The sequence below is a fragment of the Pinus tabuliformis genome, chromosome 9, assembly GCF_031772625.1.
Source record: "Pinus tabuliformis cultivar Carrire ecotype Pingquan chromosome 9, CPIR1, whole genome shotgun sequence".
In the NCBI taxonomy this organism is placed as follows: domain Eukaryota; kingdom Viridiplantae; phylum Streptophyta; class Pinopsida; order Pinales; family Pinaceae; genus Pinus; species Pinus tabuliformis.
In genome coordinates, this window is record NC_142307.1 from 1210236888 (window position 1) to 1210251180 (window position 14293).

Below are 14293 nucleotides of genomic sequence, written 5' to 3' on the forward strand. Positions count from 1 at the left end.
ATTATAATTATATATATAATTACATGTGGATGGAATCATATATATATATATATCTATATATATATATATATATATATATATATATATATATATATATATATATATATATGATTCCCTCCACATGTAATTATATATATAATTAATCACGACAACACTCAACCAAATATGACGTCCACAGGCTACCCACATCATCCTGACACTTCATCACTAGTTCTCATTATGCCTCCCTTAATGTCCCTCTGAGACACATCATCCTATTTTTCCACCATTCCCATGGTTTCTAATTTTGGGAATGGGGTAATACAAGTTTTTATTATTATTATTATTATTTTTAATTGTGAATTCTCATACTTTGGCTTAGATGCATCATTTGAACTTCTCAATTCATCCTCGAAGCCCCAAAACTAGAGTCTCTTAACCTCGTAGATCCCTTCATATATATACATATATGTATATGTATATGTATATACACACACACACACACATATCATATTTGGTTGAGCATTGTCATGATTAATTATATTTATAATTATAATTATATATAATTATAAATATAAATATAATTAATCACAACAATGCTCAACCAAATATGACGTCCACGGGCTACCCATGCCATCCTGACACTTCATCGCTAGCTCTCATTATGCCTCCCTTAATGTCCCTCTAAGACACATCATCCTTTTTTTCCACCATCCCCGTGGTTTCTAATTGCACTCCTTTATTAATCGTCGGGGCCTCATTATCAAGCTTGCATGTTAAGTGGGGAAGGACACCCTCCTCCCTATTGGTCTGTTGTTTTGATAGTTCTCTATCATTGTAGTTTGAACTACATCACCCTAACTCCTTGTATCCCAGTACCCTCCTTTGTTACACCTATTGAGACTTTCAAGCTCATATCATCAGGCTGACCTAACCATCAACCCAACTCTGCCATTGAAGATACCTTTATGCTTACGTGTCTAGTAAGCAAAATTGGCTTACATCATCCTATTGGGTCACTCCTAGTGCACTCCTAAGAATGCCCCTTTTAATAACCATCAGACTTCACTACCAGGATTGTGTGGATGGTGGGGCAACTTCCTGACCAATGGTGAATCAAGCAAGACACATCATCCCAATAGATCTATCCCAACACTCTCTTTTGTTGCACTTCTTAATACCTCTAGGATGAGACTTCTGGGGTAAACCTTCTGCACATGCTCCTTGCTCCATATGGGTGCATGTGGTGACTCTGCCACATCATCCCGCTCATTCTACCATAATGCTTTATGTTTCATCCTCCCTTATGCCTATGGGTTAGTTGCAGTAGGGTAACATGTCAAAGAGTCCACCTCTGACAATTACCAAGACTGTTGAGCTCACGTGTCAACCAACGCATCCCAGCTGACATCATCTTGATTAATCCCATTCTTACAAAACTCAACTCTTCTGGATTTTTAACCTTTGGGTCACATCCTCACATCCTCATCCCACCATGTTAGAGGAAAATATGGGCACACCAATGAGAAGCCTTCGCCACTAGGATTTCCTTCCATGGGTAAGATATGGTTTAAATGGATTGTGTTATAATTCTATGGTGCTTCGCTCTGCACTACATCGAATTAGCACTCGATCTTTTCCATGGATTGACTAAGGAATCTTGACCCTACCTTATGCAATGCATGAAACAGGGATATTTATTATTGTCATAAGAGAAATTCTTGACTTTGCCATGATTTCCCTAAGTTGGTTATTACAACCATGGATCTGTCGTAGAGATCCTATAGACCCACAAATCAATGCCATTACTTGGTGTTGACATCAATGGTTTATTAAGCCACCCCATGGTGCTACCCCTCCTAATCTTGAGCCAATCAAAATTCCAAGGAGTCCTTGGACCATCTTCATTCCTAGTTCTTGGACAGGGAATTCTAGGCATGTTGGCGTAGGTGCTCATGCAGCCCTTACCTACCACGGTCTTGGTGTGAACTCTTGAAAAGTCTTCAGTTCTCCTCCCACACGCTAAGGGTTCCATGCTCCAAAGCAAGTGTGCAAGTGACTCCTTGGCACCACTCAAGGGTTTCTTTGGAATTTGGCTATTCGCAGGGGCATATAGTCCTCATAACTATAGCCCCTAGTGTGAGAATGGAGCTGCTAAAAATGTGAGGTTGAAATTCCTTTGATACAGGGATAAGGGTATTTATGGTTGCGAGAGGGGTTTTCCATTGGCATTAGTACATAGATCACATGTTGGTGCACAGTCTAACAACTATTATAAGTTGTATATGTGCATAAAATTCTACATTTGTAATCCCTATCAACAAGTCATGTCCTCTATGTAACCATTATTCATTAATAAAATAGGTTCTTATGTCAATATTTGTCATATTCTTGGTTTAGATCTTTCTAGATATTTTACTACCTTCAAGGCTTTACTATATATGTTATTTATTCAGTCACAACATAGCACATTCATGAATTAATTCAGTACGCAATTATGACCCAGAGATGTAACCTAATCATGCTTATTAAGTGTAGACATTGCATCTGATGTCATTTAGAATCTTAATGACAGAATGCAGTCCTATATTATTCACTCCAATACCCTGCCCAATATAGGAAATGAAACAAACATTTGATTCATTTAAACAGACCATTTCAATCCAAAAATGCAAACATATATTCATGGACACCACAGAAACATGACAACAACTATCTTGTGATGTTTGGGAAATTGAGTGAATCTATTAATATTACCAACCTGGGTTCCATTACAGCAACAAGGAACATGTGAAAAAAAACTATCTAGGACAAATATGAGCTCTTCATGCACATAACAGAGATGCATTGTTAGACTAAATCCAAGAATAAAAAACCAAGTCATTTAAGCCTATCAATGAGTCTCTTGCACAATGTTAGTGTTTATAGGAGCCTCCAACAAGAGGAATTATGCCACTAAAACATGAATAGATCTCCATGCTACTCAATGTCAAGAAATTAATCAATACACACATACTATTTGCGAGAAACTTTGGTTGAGCATCACAAATAGCGCCAGCTCATGAATTATAACCTTATTGTTGGATCAAAAAAAATCTTCAGTAGATCCAAGCAATACATTAGTTATCATATATAACTAACAAAACTCAATGCATGATTCAAACATGAAAGTCATCATCTCACATTAGAATATGACCACTTATCATTGGTTCTTAAGAACATAAAACACTCATATTCATTCACACATCCTTACATGGTCATAACCAGCCATTCAACAGATAAACACAAGTGAGAAGACTTTTCATGCAAACCATCATCATATCAACCATCCACGTTTCAACATGAAAACCATACAAGGTTAACCATAACATAAATTATCTTTGATTATAATGCAAATGGGTGACTTAGTTCAAGATTTCAACTCTCCACCCAACCATAGACAAGTTGCAACAAAGCTACTTGCAGTTGTCGCCCCTGAGCCAGATTCCAAGGGTCTGAGCTGGTCTTTCTCAAGGAAATAGACACCAATCTACCAGCTGAAACATGGACTTTGAAGGTTTTTCTTTCTGCACCAACCATCTACTCAAAAGTCCACCAATGCCTAGGGAATTCCAAAGGCCAACTACCTCTACCCTCCAGTCATCTAATAAAGAAAAACAATACTTTGAGAAAACCAGAGGCTTGTTTCCTCTCCTCTCTGTGTTGCCTCCTACATATCAATTCCCCTTCTATCGAATTCGAGCTCTCTCCACCTCACCGAATTTTGAGATCTCATTCTCTCTAGAGAAGGAATTGATCCTCTTCTTCTCCGCTAAATCACGACTCAGTGACATCAATCTCTCCCTTTTTTTGTTTACTTATCCTTTTCCTCTTTGAATTCCTCTTACTTCCTAAAATGGATGAAAATGAGTCTTCATGTATCTCTTCTCTCAACTTCCTCCTCTCCTTTTGTTTTCCTCCTACTACGTAGTTCGCTGCCAGTACTTTGTTTCTCTTTAATTTTTCCTGTCCTTTTGTTTTTTGTTTTGCTTTTTGTGGTTTTCAAGCCAGCATGGGCTTGACCCTAGTGTTACATCCCAATTAATTTCGAACGGAAATACCATTCCATAGACCATTCATGTGCATTCAATGCTCAACAACTATCCTTTAATGGTTGTCATATACTTCAGATTTTTCCTCCCATCAGCAAGTAAGCTAAAATTCCCAAGCAACTGACATCCCTACACCTCTTGGAACCTGTGTCCATTACTCAACCCATTTAATTTTTAAATTTAATTTACATGATGAGATTACATGGCCAAATTGATCCATTCATGGTTGGGATATTGTAGACCCCTCCCCCTTGGGGGAACACTATCCTCAGTGTTCTTTATCCATAGACATAGAGACACATGATAAATAAAGAAAACAACAACATAATGTCTCTGGATCTTTATATTTACAGTTATTTACAACATTTACATATATTCATAGGTCACACATTCACAGTTGCGTTCCCAGCAACTAAAAAATTATAAAATAAATTTGTTTTGTTAGATTAGCCACTTTCTTTGGCTCTTTTCATTTTCGTAGTGCTTTTGCTGCATCAAATTTGACTTGTATTATTTCCTTTATTATGGAGGGTAGTATTCCTCCAATATCCAACATTTCTCTTCCTTGCACTTTTGTTCCTTCATCGAACAGTTCCTGACTCATTTCTTTCTAATACAACTCCTATGCACTTTTGATTCCAATCAGCTATGCTCAGGACCAGCAGACCCATTTTTTTTAATTTCGGCCTTCACTTCTCTGCTTCTTAGTCCACCAGGAAATATGGTTACTCCTTCTCTATGCAGTCACTCACCTTCCAAGTTGATGCGTCCCCTTTTCTGCTTATTAGTACCTCAAGTGATCCATTCCTTGGCAAGGCTTCTTCACATCAGACAGAGTTAAAATTCAAGACACATCCATGCCTTCAAAACTAGCATACAAACATAGCATGATTCATGGTAATCAATTGACATCATTTGTGTTACTATATCATAATGACCCAATTCTTGAAATATTTAATCAATGTTCCACTGCACATATTGAAATCTTTCAATTACAACTAATTATCTTGTGGTCAGTTCCATCCACCCAAGGAGGTGATTTCATGCTTTTCTACATCATAGCATGTACGCCTCCATAGGTTCCATCATTAAGGAAATGCAATAATTTTAAACCATACCTCATTAGCAGTTCGTTCATGAGGTGAATTTGGAATCCTAGATTAATTCCTTTCACAACAAAACGAGTTAACTCATAACCTAAACCATCATAGGTCAGATCATTACATTTAGATTCATAAAACAAAATCTAAAAATCCATTAAATATTGATACATATCTTGATTTACTTCTTGCTACTTGCTTTATACACAAACTACATTGATTCCCATCTCAGCAAGTATCCAATAACCATTTTCTTATTTTTTCTCTTTGACCACACAAACACACTAGATTGGTTTCTAGTTTCTTATCTTCTCTTCTCTTTGATTTAAAATTTACTAAGTGACACATTAGCCTCAAGAGGATCACTTAATCCCAATCACTATTCGGTGATTATGGGCACTACCAACTAGGTAGTCTTTTGTCAACAAGAATATAGGTGTGTTTCACACTTGTGTAGGCCCATATAGTCCCATGCATGCGTATGTGTGGAACTACACATTATAAGGTCCCATACAGTCCCATACACGTCTAAACACTTTTGCACATACACAACACATAGGCCCAAACAATCCCATACCTGCATGTCCTGAAAACATAAACACAACACACAGGTCTAGAAAATCCCATACCTACCTGACCTGAATACATTGCACATCACAAACTTATACACACGGTATGATAGAATGTACATAATACATATTTACACCATTCCCATGCACAACACCTAAACATGTATAACATAAGCACATATACAAATAACATATCACATTACACAATATCACAATAATGTAGATACCACCTTGTCTCCATGCATGTGAACCGGGCCATATTGCATCATTTATTTTTCCCATGTTCTCTATCTTGTCATGGGCATAATGTAATAGATATGTTCACATGATTATAATTTTGCAGAATTCTCTTTTTTGCCCAATAAATTTCTCATCACAGTGGGAATCTTTTCGTGCCATTAATATCCTTGAATAATTTTTGAGCAGTCATCTTCTCATTTGAATGACCTCTAATGGCATTTTCATAGGTATAAACACATATATCAATCAACATGAGCATGTATGCCATATACCATCATCCACCAACATAACCATGGATGCATCATACAAGTATTCATCATCATAATCAGGTATGCAATATATGTTGGCATTATGGCTAAAGTGTTGTCCTTGATGGCAACCCATTCAGGTGATAGATCACAGTACTTCAAGTCAGCAGCAGAGATTGATGATCAGCTATCAAATATTGAAGAAAAGAAGGGGTACGCATGTACACCTTACATAAGGTGCGTACACGCAGGTCGGTGTTACATAAAGTGCGTACATACCCGCAGTTATCCCGTTCAGGAGGTGCGTACCCCCAGTGCACACATTTCAAGGCAAAGAAATTCACATGTGGGGTTTCTTATGTTTTACCCTTGATATTTAGCCGACGGTATGTGTGTTATTATGGTGTCGGCCCGTGGTATTGATCCATGATTTGAGGAAGAGCTTTCCTATATAAAGCAAAGGAGATCATTTGGCTTGTGTATGTTTTGTGTTGAATATCTTATGAGGGCTAGATCTGAAATATTATGATCTCTTGGGAGTAATGTCTAGATCTAAATAAGGCAAATCTACTGATGGATTGAGATCTCTTCGGCGCATGATCAGATATGTAGATCTGACTGTCTGGGTTATTCTTGAAGTCTTGAAATCATCTATGCCCGAAGGTATGCAGGTACAGTGAAAGAAAAGTGCGTACATACGCAGGAACGAAGAGTTTCAGGTGCGCCGGTACGCAGGCACAGAAGGGTTGCAGGTGCGGAGGTCCGCAGGCAGTTCAATGGACACAGAGTGGAGTAAGCAGGCGAGCAGTTGAGCAGGATGCATACGTAAGCAGGCGAGCAGTTGAGCAGGGTGCGTACGTAAGCAGGCGAGCAGTTGAGCAGGGTGCTTACGTAAGCAGGCAGTACATGGGTGAAGCTGCTTACTTCTCTTAAAATATTTGTTTATCATTTTTATGATCTGGGTTATTGAAGTGAGGTTTGGTTCTGATATTATGTTCAGATAACAACAGTAATTGAGTGAATGATTATGATTAACTTCAGTTTTGGATTGGTTTAAAATGACTTATCTTCATGTGATCTGATGTACTAGATCTGGTTGATAACTCTCATAATATCATTGTATATGTATGGATCTGATGATTGGGTGATTCAGAAGGTTGTTTGATTATGAGCTTCAAAGTTGTTGTTGGGTTCAGTATGAAAATTGGATGAAATGTGGCCTTTCAGATTATGTGTTGTGCTTCAGTGTATCCAGTCTGAAAATTGATGAAACGTGGTACCTGGAGGAGAGAAGATTGTAGGTCAGCACCTACGTACTAGTATCTAAGCTAGTACAAGAGCTAAAGGAAATCTTTGGAGCATTGTAGCAGGTAGTAGCCTGCGTACTAGTAAATGGATCGGCTAGTACAAGAGCAAAGGGGGTTGTAGCTCCCGTGCTGGTATAAGACAGCACCAGTACAAAATATTGTAAAAGGATTTTCTTATTAAGAAGAAGATTGAGATGACTTGCAGCAGGTGGTTTTCTCCCGCATTGGGTTTCCACCTTATATCATGGTGTTCATGTGTGTGCCTTATGTGTGATGATCTATTCTCTATTACTGCATCTGTTATCTGATAATATGGTTGATAATGTTCTAATGCACTCATTGAAGATCAATTAACTTAATCATAAGAAGTTGTGGAAGTAGCATATATGAATCTGATTATGGAAATGAAAAAGTTTTATTAATGTGATAATACTTATTCACCCCCCCCCCCTCTCAGTATTATTTCCAACAATATATAGTGTCCATTGGCATAACCATGTATGCATCATATAAGTACGTGTGCAAATATAATCTAGGGTTAAGAGAACTCCATTCTTTCTAGTTTCTTAGATGCACATGTCTCTTTCCATTATTCTCATTGACCCAATAATCCCTTTAAGATGTGACATTAATTAATCATGGCCACAATAACCATTATCTCGTGTCGAAATAGATCCATGCTTTAAATGGCTCACTGATTGAGGCTAAGCATACATTTTACACTTTCTTCACACTATTGTAGTTTTCTTTCTTGCTTGTTGTTATGTTCATGTCCATTTCCCAATAGCATTTCATATTACTTGGAACTTTACTCGGAATGTTCTCCTTCATTCCTATCAAGCACTTCCAGTTTTCAATATTTTTTGGCCTTCCTTCCACTCTAACCTCAGTTTGAGATCCCCAAGCATGCAATTTTAAATTTAAAGATCGAAAATCAATGCAAGAGGGAAAACAAAGGTAATTATTTCAAATGGACATGAAATTCACAATAGCATTCATTCACAAAAACAAAATGTAAAATAGCGTCATAAACAAGAAGAAAACTAGCATGATAACCAAGACCAAAAAATCAACATGATAACCAAGACCAAAAAATCAACATGATAACCAAAACTAGAAACAAACATTGCCATGCACAAGTCTAAAGAAAGAGGATATCAAATCAAGAAGTCAGTAAATTAAGCCATAACACGTAAGCATAAACAGTCCTCAAAATCTACTCAATTTCCATGTCATGGAACTCTCAACCATCATCTAATGCATATAGGTAAGTATGTACATATGCACATTCATGTACCAAAATTAGTTGAACACTTCTTCACAAGGCTCACAACAATCTTGAAGTCTTATATTCCCCAAAAGTTCATAGGGGACCCTTTTCAACACATATGTAGATATATATGTCAAGGAGATTGAGGGAATGACCCCTCCTCCTTCTTTGCATCCTGCATCATTGATTCATAAACCCATGGCTCATAAGAATTATTTCTTTTCTTCTCATGCTTGTGGGGATAGTCCATTTTATGATGTCCTTCCTCACATTTCCAATAGGAGATTAGTTATCCTCCTTCTGATCCTCACGAAGCATATTCTTTCTTTCACCATCTTTTCTTTTGGATGATTCAACCGGTATGTCCATTCCCACAATTGTCATTGCAGCTCATCATTCCACTTAGTTGGTTCTTGTTTTTTCCTAGTGATTTTTCTAAGTTCTTCCCTACATATCTTTAACCCATCTTCTAGGCCTTTTAGCTTAACCTCCACATTTATGAAGGTTCTCCTCTCTTAGAGGAATTTCCCTCCTCATTTTCAATGGCTTTATCTATATACATTTTCACAATGCAATGATACATGTTTCCATCCTCTACCACTGAGTGTTGCTAAGTGATTCCACATACACTCAACTGTTAGTTCATAAAATAAATTAACAACACATATGTTAGTTGTCATATTTTACCACGCTAGGCGAAGTATGGAATCCTGTAGGTGTGACACATCTTTTAAGATTACCATCAACCACATGTCATAAACCAGGACACCAGTTATCACATACATAAGCTTGTTTTCAAAATTAGCAATACATGGGAATCAACATTATTCATGATAATCATCATGCCAAAGAAAAAATTAGAGTTCAATCTTTGATCTATAGTAACAATACTATTTAAAAGGATCCTCCCTACTGAGTCTACATTATTTTTCTTAATCAACTTCTTAGACACAAGAAGACTTCGACCTTCTTATTAAGGTTAAGAGTAGCCATGGCAATTGTGAATTTAAAGGTTTGGTTAGAAAAATATCATATCATATTAACATTTATCATACTTGTAATTTCCATGTTCACACAGATGCATTATAGATCCTGCATGCACTCAAGTTAGAAAATTCCATAACACTATCTCAGTTAGCATGCGCTTTTCTCATGAAACTATTCAACAACTAACCATGATCCTTTTTGCTATAACAAATACTTGCAACCAATTAGTTATCATCCACTTGACTTCCTAAAAGTTGCACAACGTCATACCTCTAGTCCCTTGAGACATTATATCATATATGGGCCATTCGATGTTACCATCCATTTTTCATATCCATACATATAAACATACACACACACACACACACAGATATATGTGTGTGTGTGTGTGTGTGTAATCAATAACAACAACCATGCCATGCAGCTCAAATAATCATAGGATCACGAAAGCATTCACATGTACACATGTCTCAATTAGCTAGCATACACATAAATACAAAATTTCATAAATGTACATAATGCTACAACACAGAGAGTTTTCCCAAGCTTCATGCAAAGCATAGAAGGCTCACCAAATGACCAATATCAATGATGCACTAAAACAGTCACATAATCAACCATGCCACATAACTATAGCATAATGTGAATGCATTAATCATGCATGTCATAATCATTTACAATCGACTTTTATCACCTAAAAATTTGTTTTATTAATTTTATAAAAATCATTATGAATCCCTCCCCCTTGCGAAGTCCCTATAGCTACTTGATCATGATAGAGTCCAATGACAAGCTCTAACTTCCTGCTTGTCATAAGCTCATCCAAGCCTACTGTTGAACTTGGCTCTGGTACCACTCTGTAATAACCACCAGCCCACATGCTTATTGGTGGGGAGGCTACTCGCTTATGCAAATCCTCGAGTAGAGTTAGAGGAATGGGGTAATACAATTTTTATTTTTTTGTCCTTCATTCTTTTTAATTTTTAGTTATAGTACTTTAGCTTAGATGTGGTGGTCGAAGTTATCAATTTATCCTCGGAACCCCAAAACCAAATTCTCTTAACCTTGCATATGCATTCATATATAAATCATGACAATGCTTAAACAAATCTGACATGCACAGGCTACCCACATCATCCTGATGCTCTAATGCTAGCTCTCCTTATGCCTCCCCTGATGACCCTTCGGGACACATCATCCTATTTTCCCACCATCCTAGTGATTTCTTGGCATTCTCGTTTATTATTTTCTAGGGCTGCATGTCGAGTGGCGCCACACGGCCTCCTCCCCATTGTTTTGTTTTTTTCACTGTTATCTACCGCAGTAGTTTGTGCCACATCACCCCAACTCCTTATATCCTGACACCCTCCTTTTTTTCAATTATATGTACTTCTAGGGTCATCTTATTGGGATAACCTAGCCGTGGGCTCTCCTTCCACCAACGAAAATATCGTTGGGCTTTCTTGTTTGGCTAGCGCAACCAGCTTACATCATCCCATTTGGTCCCTCTTGGTGCATTTCGGATAACTTCCCTTTTACTAACCATCGGGATGCACTACTGGGCTTGCGTAGATGTTGAGGAGTCTCCCCAATCAATGGTGAAGCAATCGATACACATCATTCTGTTGGATCTATCTTGGCACTCTCTTCTGCCACATTTCTTAATACCTTTGGGATGATACTTACAAGGTAAACCTTTCGCGCACACTCATTACTCCAGATTGGTACACATTCTAACTCCACCATGTTATTCCACTCATTCTACCTTGGTGCTTTCTATTGCATCCTCCCTTATGCCTCCATGTTCATAACAATGGGGTGACATGTAAAGGGATCTACCTCTGACCAATAACAAGACAATTGGGCTAGTGTGTTAGCCAACTCATCTCCACTGACATAATCCTAATTAATCCCATTGTTACACAACTCAACCCTTCCAAGTTTTTTAGCTTTGGGTCATGTCTTGACATCCTCATCCACTCATGTTAGAGGGAAATAAGGGCTCACCAAATACAATCCTCCACTATTAGGGTTACCTTCTAGTAGTAGGATATGGTTTAGCCAACATGTGTTATAAGTCTATGGTGCTCCTCTTTGTACCACATTGAACTAGCACTCAATCTCTTCCATGGATCGACTAAGGAATATTGACCCTCCCTTATGCAATGCATCATATAGGGACCTTTATGACCATTGTAAGAGAAACCCTCAACTCTGCCATGATTTCCTCAAGCTAGTTATTTTGACCATGGATCTGTCTTAGATTTCCTGCAGACCCCTAAATCAATTCTAGTACTCGGTGCTAATGTCAATGGTTTATTAAGGCTCCCTATGGTACTACCACTCCTGAGCTTGAGCCAATCTAACTCCAAAGAGAAACTGACCCTTTTTCATTCCTCGTTCTCAAATAGGGAATTCCAGGCATGTTGGCATATGCACTCCTGCAGCCCTTAGATACCACGGACTTGGTGTGAAACCCTAAAAAAATTTGGCCTCTCCTCCCACATGTTAGGGGTTCCATGCTCCAAACCAAGCCTGCAAGTGTCTCCATGGCACCAATCAATGGTTTCTGGGGCATTTAGTGATTGGAAGGGGCATACAATCCTCATCACCAAAGCCCTTGGGGCAAGAATGGAGGCTGCTATAAAAACAATGTTGAAATGCCTTTAATGCAAGGATACAAGGCTTTAAGGTTGTGAGAGGGAGTTTCCATCGGCATCAATACATAACTCACATGTTGGTGCATAGTCTAACAACTATTATAAGTTGTCTATGTGCATAAAATTCTATAAGTGCAAACCCTGTCAATAGGTTTCATATATGTAACCATTATTCATTAATAAAAGAGGTTCTTATGACAACCTTTGTCATATTATTGGTTCATAACTTTGTAGATATTTTAGTGCCTTAAAGGATTTACTATATATTTTATTTATTTAGTCGCAATGGATCATATTCACAACTTTCTTAAGAACACCATTCTAACTGAGAGATGTAACATAATCCTACTTATTAAGTGAAGACATTGAATCTTATACCATTTAGAATCATAATGACATAATGTAGTCATATATTGTTCTCTGCAATACCTTTCCCAAAATACGATATGCAACAAACATTTGATTCAGTTACACATGATATTTCAATCCAAAAATGAAAAAATATATTCATCGATACTATAGAAACATGAGAGAACTTATCTTCTGATGTTTTGGCAACTCAACCTATCTATCAAGATTACCAACCTAGGTTCAATTACAACAACAAGGAACATGTGAATTTTTTTTACCTATTAGAAATATGAGCTCTTCATGCACATAACAAAGATGCACTATTAGACTAAATCCAGGAATCACAAACCAAGTCATTCAAGCCTGTGAATCAGTCCCTTGCACAATGTTAGTGGTTATAGGAGCCTACAAAAACAAGAATTATGCCACTAAAACATGAATGCATCTCCATGGTACTCATTATCAATAAATTAATCAATGCACACATACTATTTGCGAGAAAATTTGGCTGAGCATCAAAATTAATGCCAGCTCATGAATCATAACCTTATTGATGAATGATGAGAACTCTTTTGTAGATCCAAATAATATATTAGTTAGGCTATATAAGTAATGAAACTCAGTGCATGATTCAAACATGAATAACATTGACTCACATTAGAATATGGATAATTATCACTTGCAGTTAAGAACATAAAACACTCATATTCATTCACACATACTTACATGGTCATAACCAACCATTTAGTAGATAAACACAAGTGAGCAAATTTGTCATGCAAACCATCAACATATCAACCATCCATATTTCAACATGAAAATCATACAAGATTACCCACAAGAAAAATTATCTTAGATTATAATGAAGATGGGTGATTGAGTTTGGGACTTCAACTCTCCACCCAACTATAGACAGGTTGCATCCAAGCTAATTGCAGCTGTCACCCAGAGCAAAATTCCAAGGGTTTGAGGTGGTCTTGCTCAAGGGAATAAATACCAATCTACCAACTGAAATAGGGACTCTTGAGATTCATCTTCCTCCATCCACCACTTTCTCAACAGTTCACCAATGCACAGGGAATTCCATAGGCCACCTTCCTCTAACCTCTAGCCATGCAATAAGGACAAACAATACTTAGATAAAACCAGAGGCTTGTTTCCTCTCCTCTCTTTTGCACTGTCTTGTACAACTCGATTCCCCTTCTGTCGAATTTGACTTCTCTCTTCCCCACCTAATTTTGAGATCCCATTCTCTTTAATGAAGGAAATGATCCTCCTATTCTTCTCCTCTAAATCACAACCCAATGAAATTGACCTCTCCCTTTTCTTTTTGCTTTGCCTTTTCCTCTGTGAATGCCTCTCACTTCCTGAAATTGATGAGAATAAGTATTTGTGTCTCTCTTCTCTCAACTTCCTCCTCTCCTTTTGTTTTCTTCCTATTGTGAAGTTCCCTACCAGTAGTATGCATGTGCTTTTGTTGTTTGTTTTCCT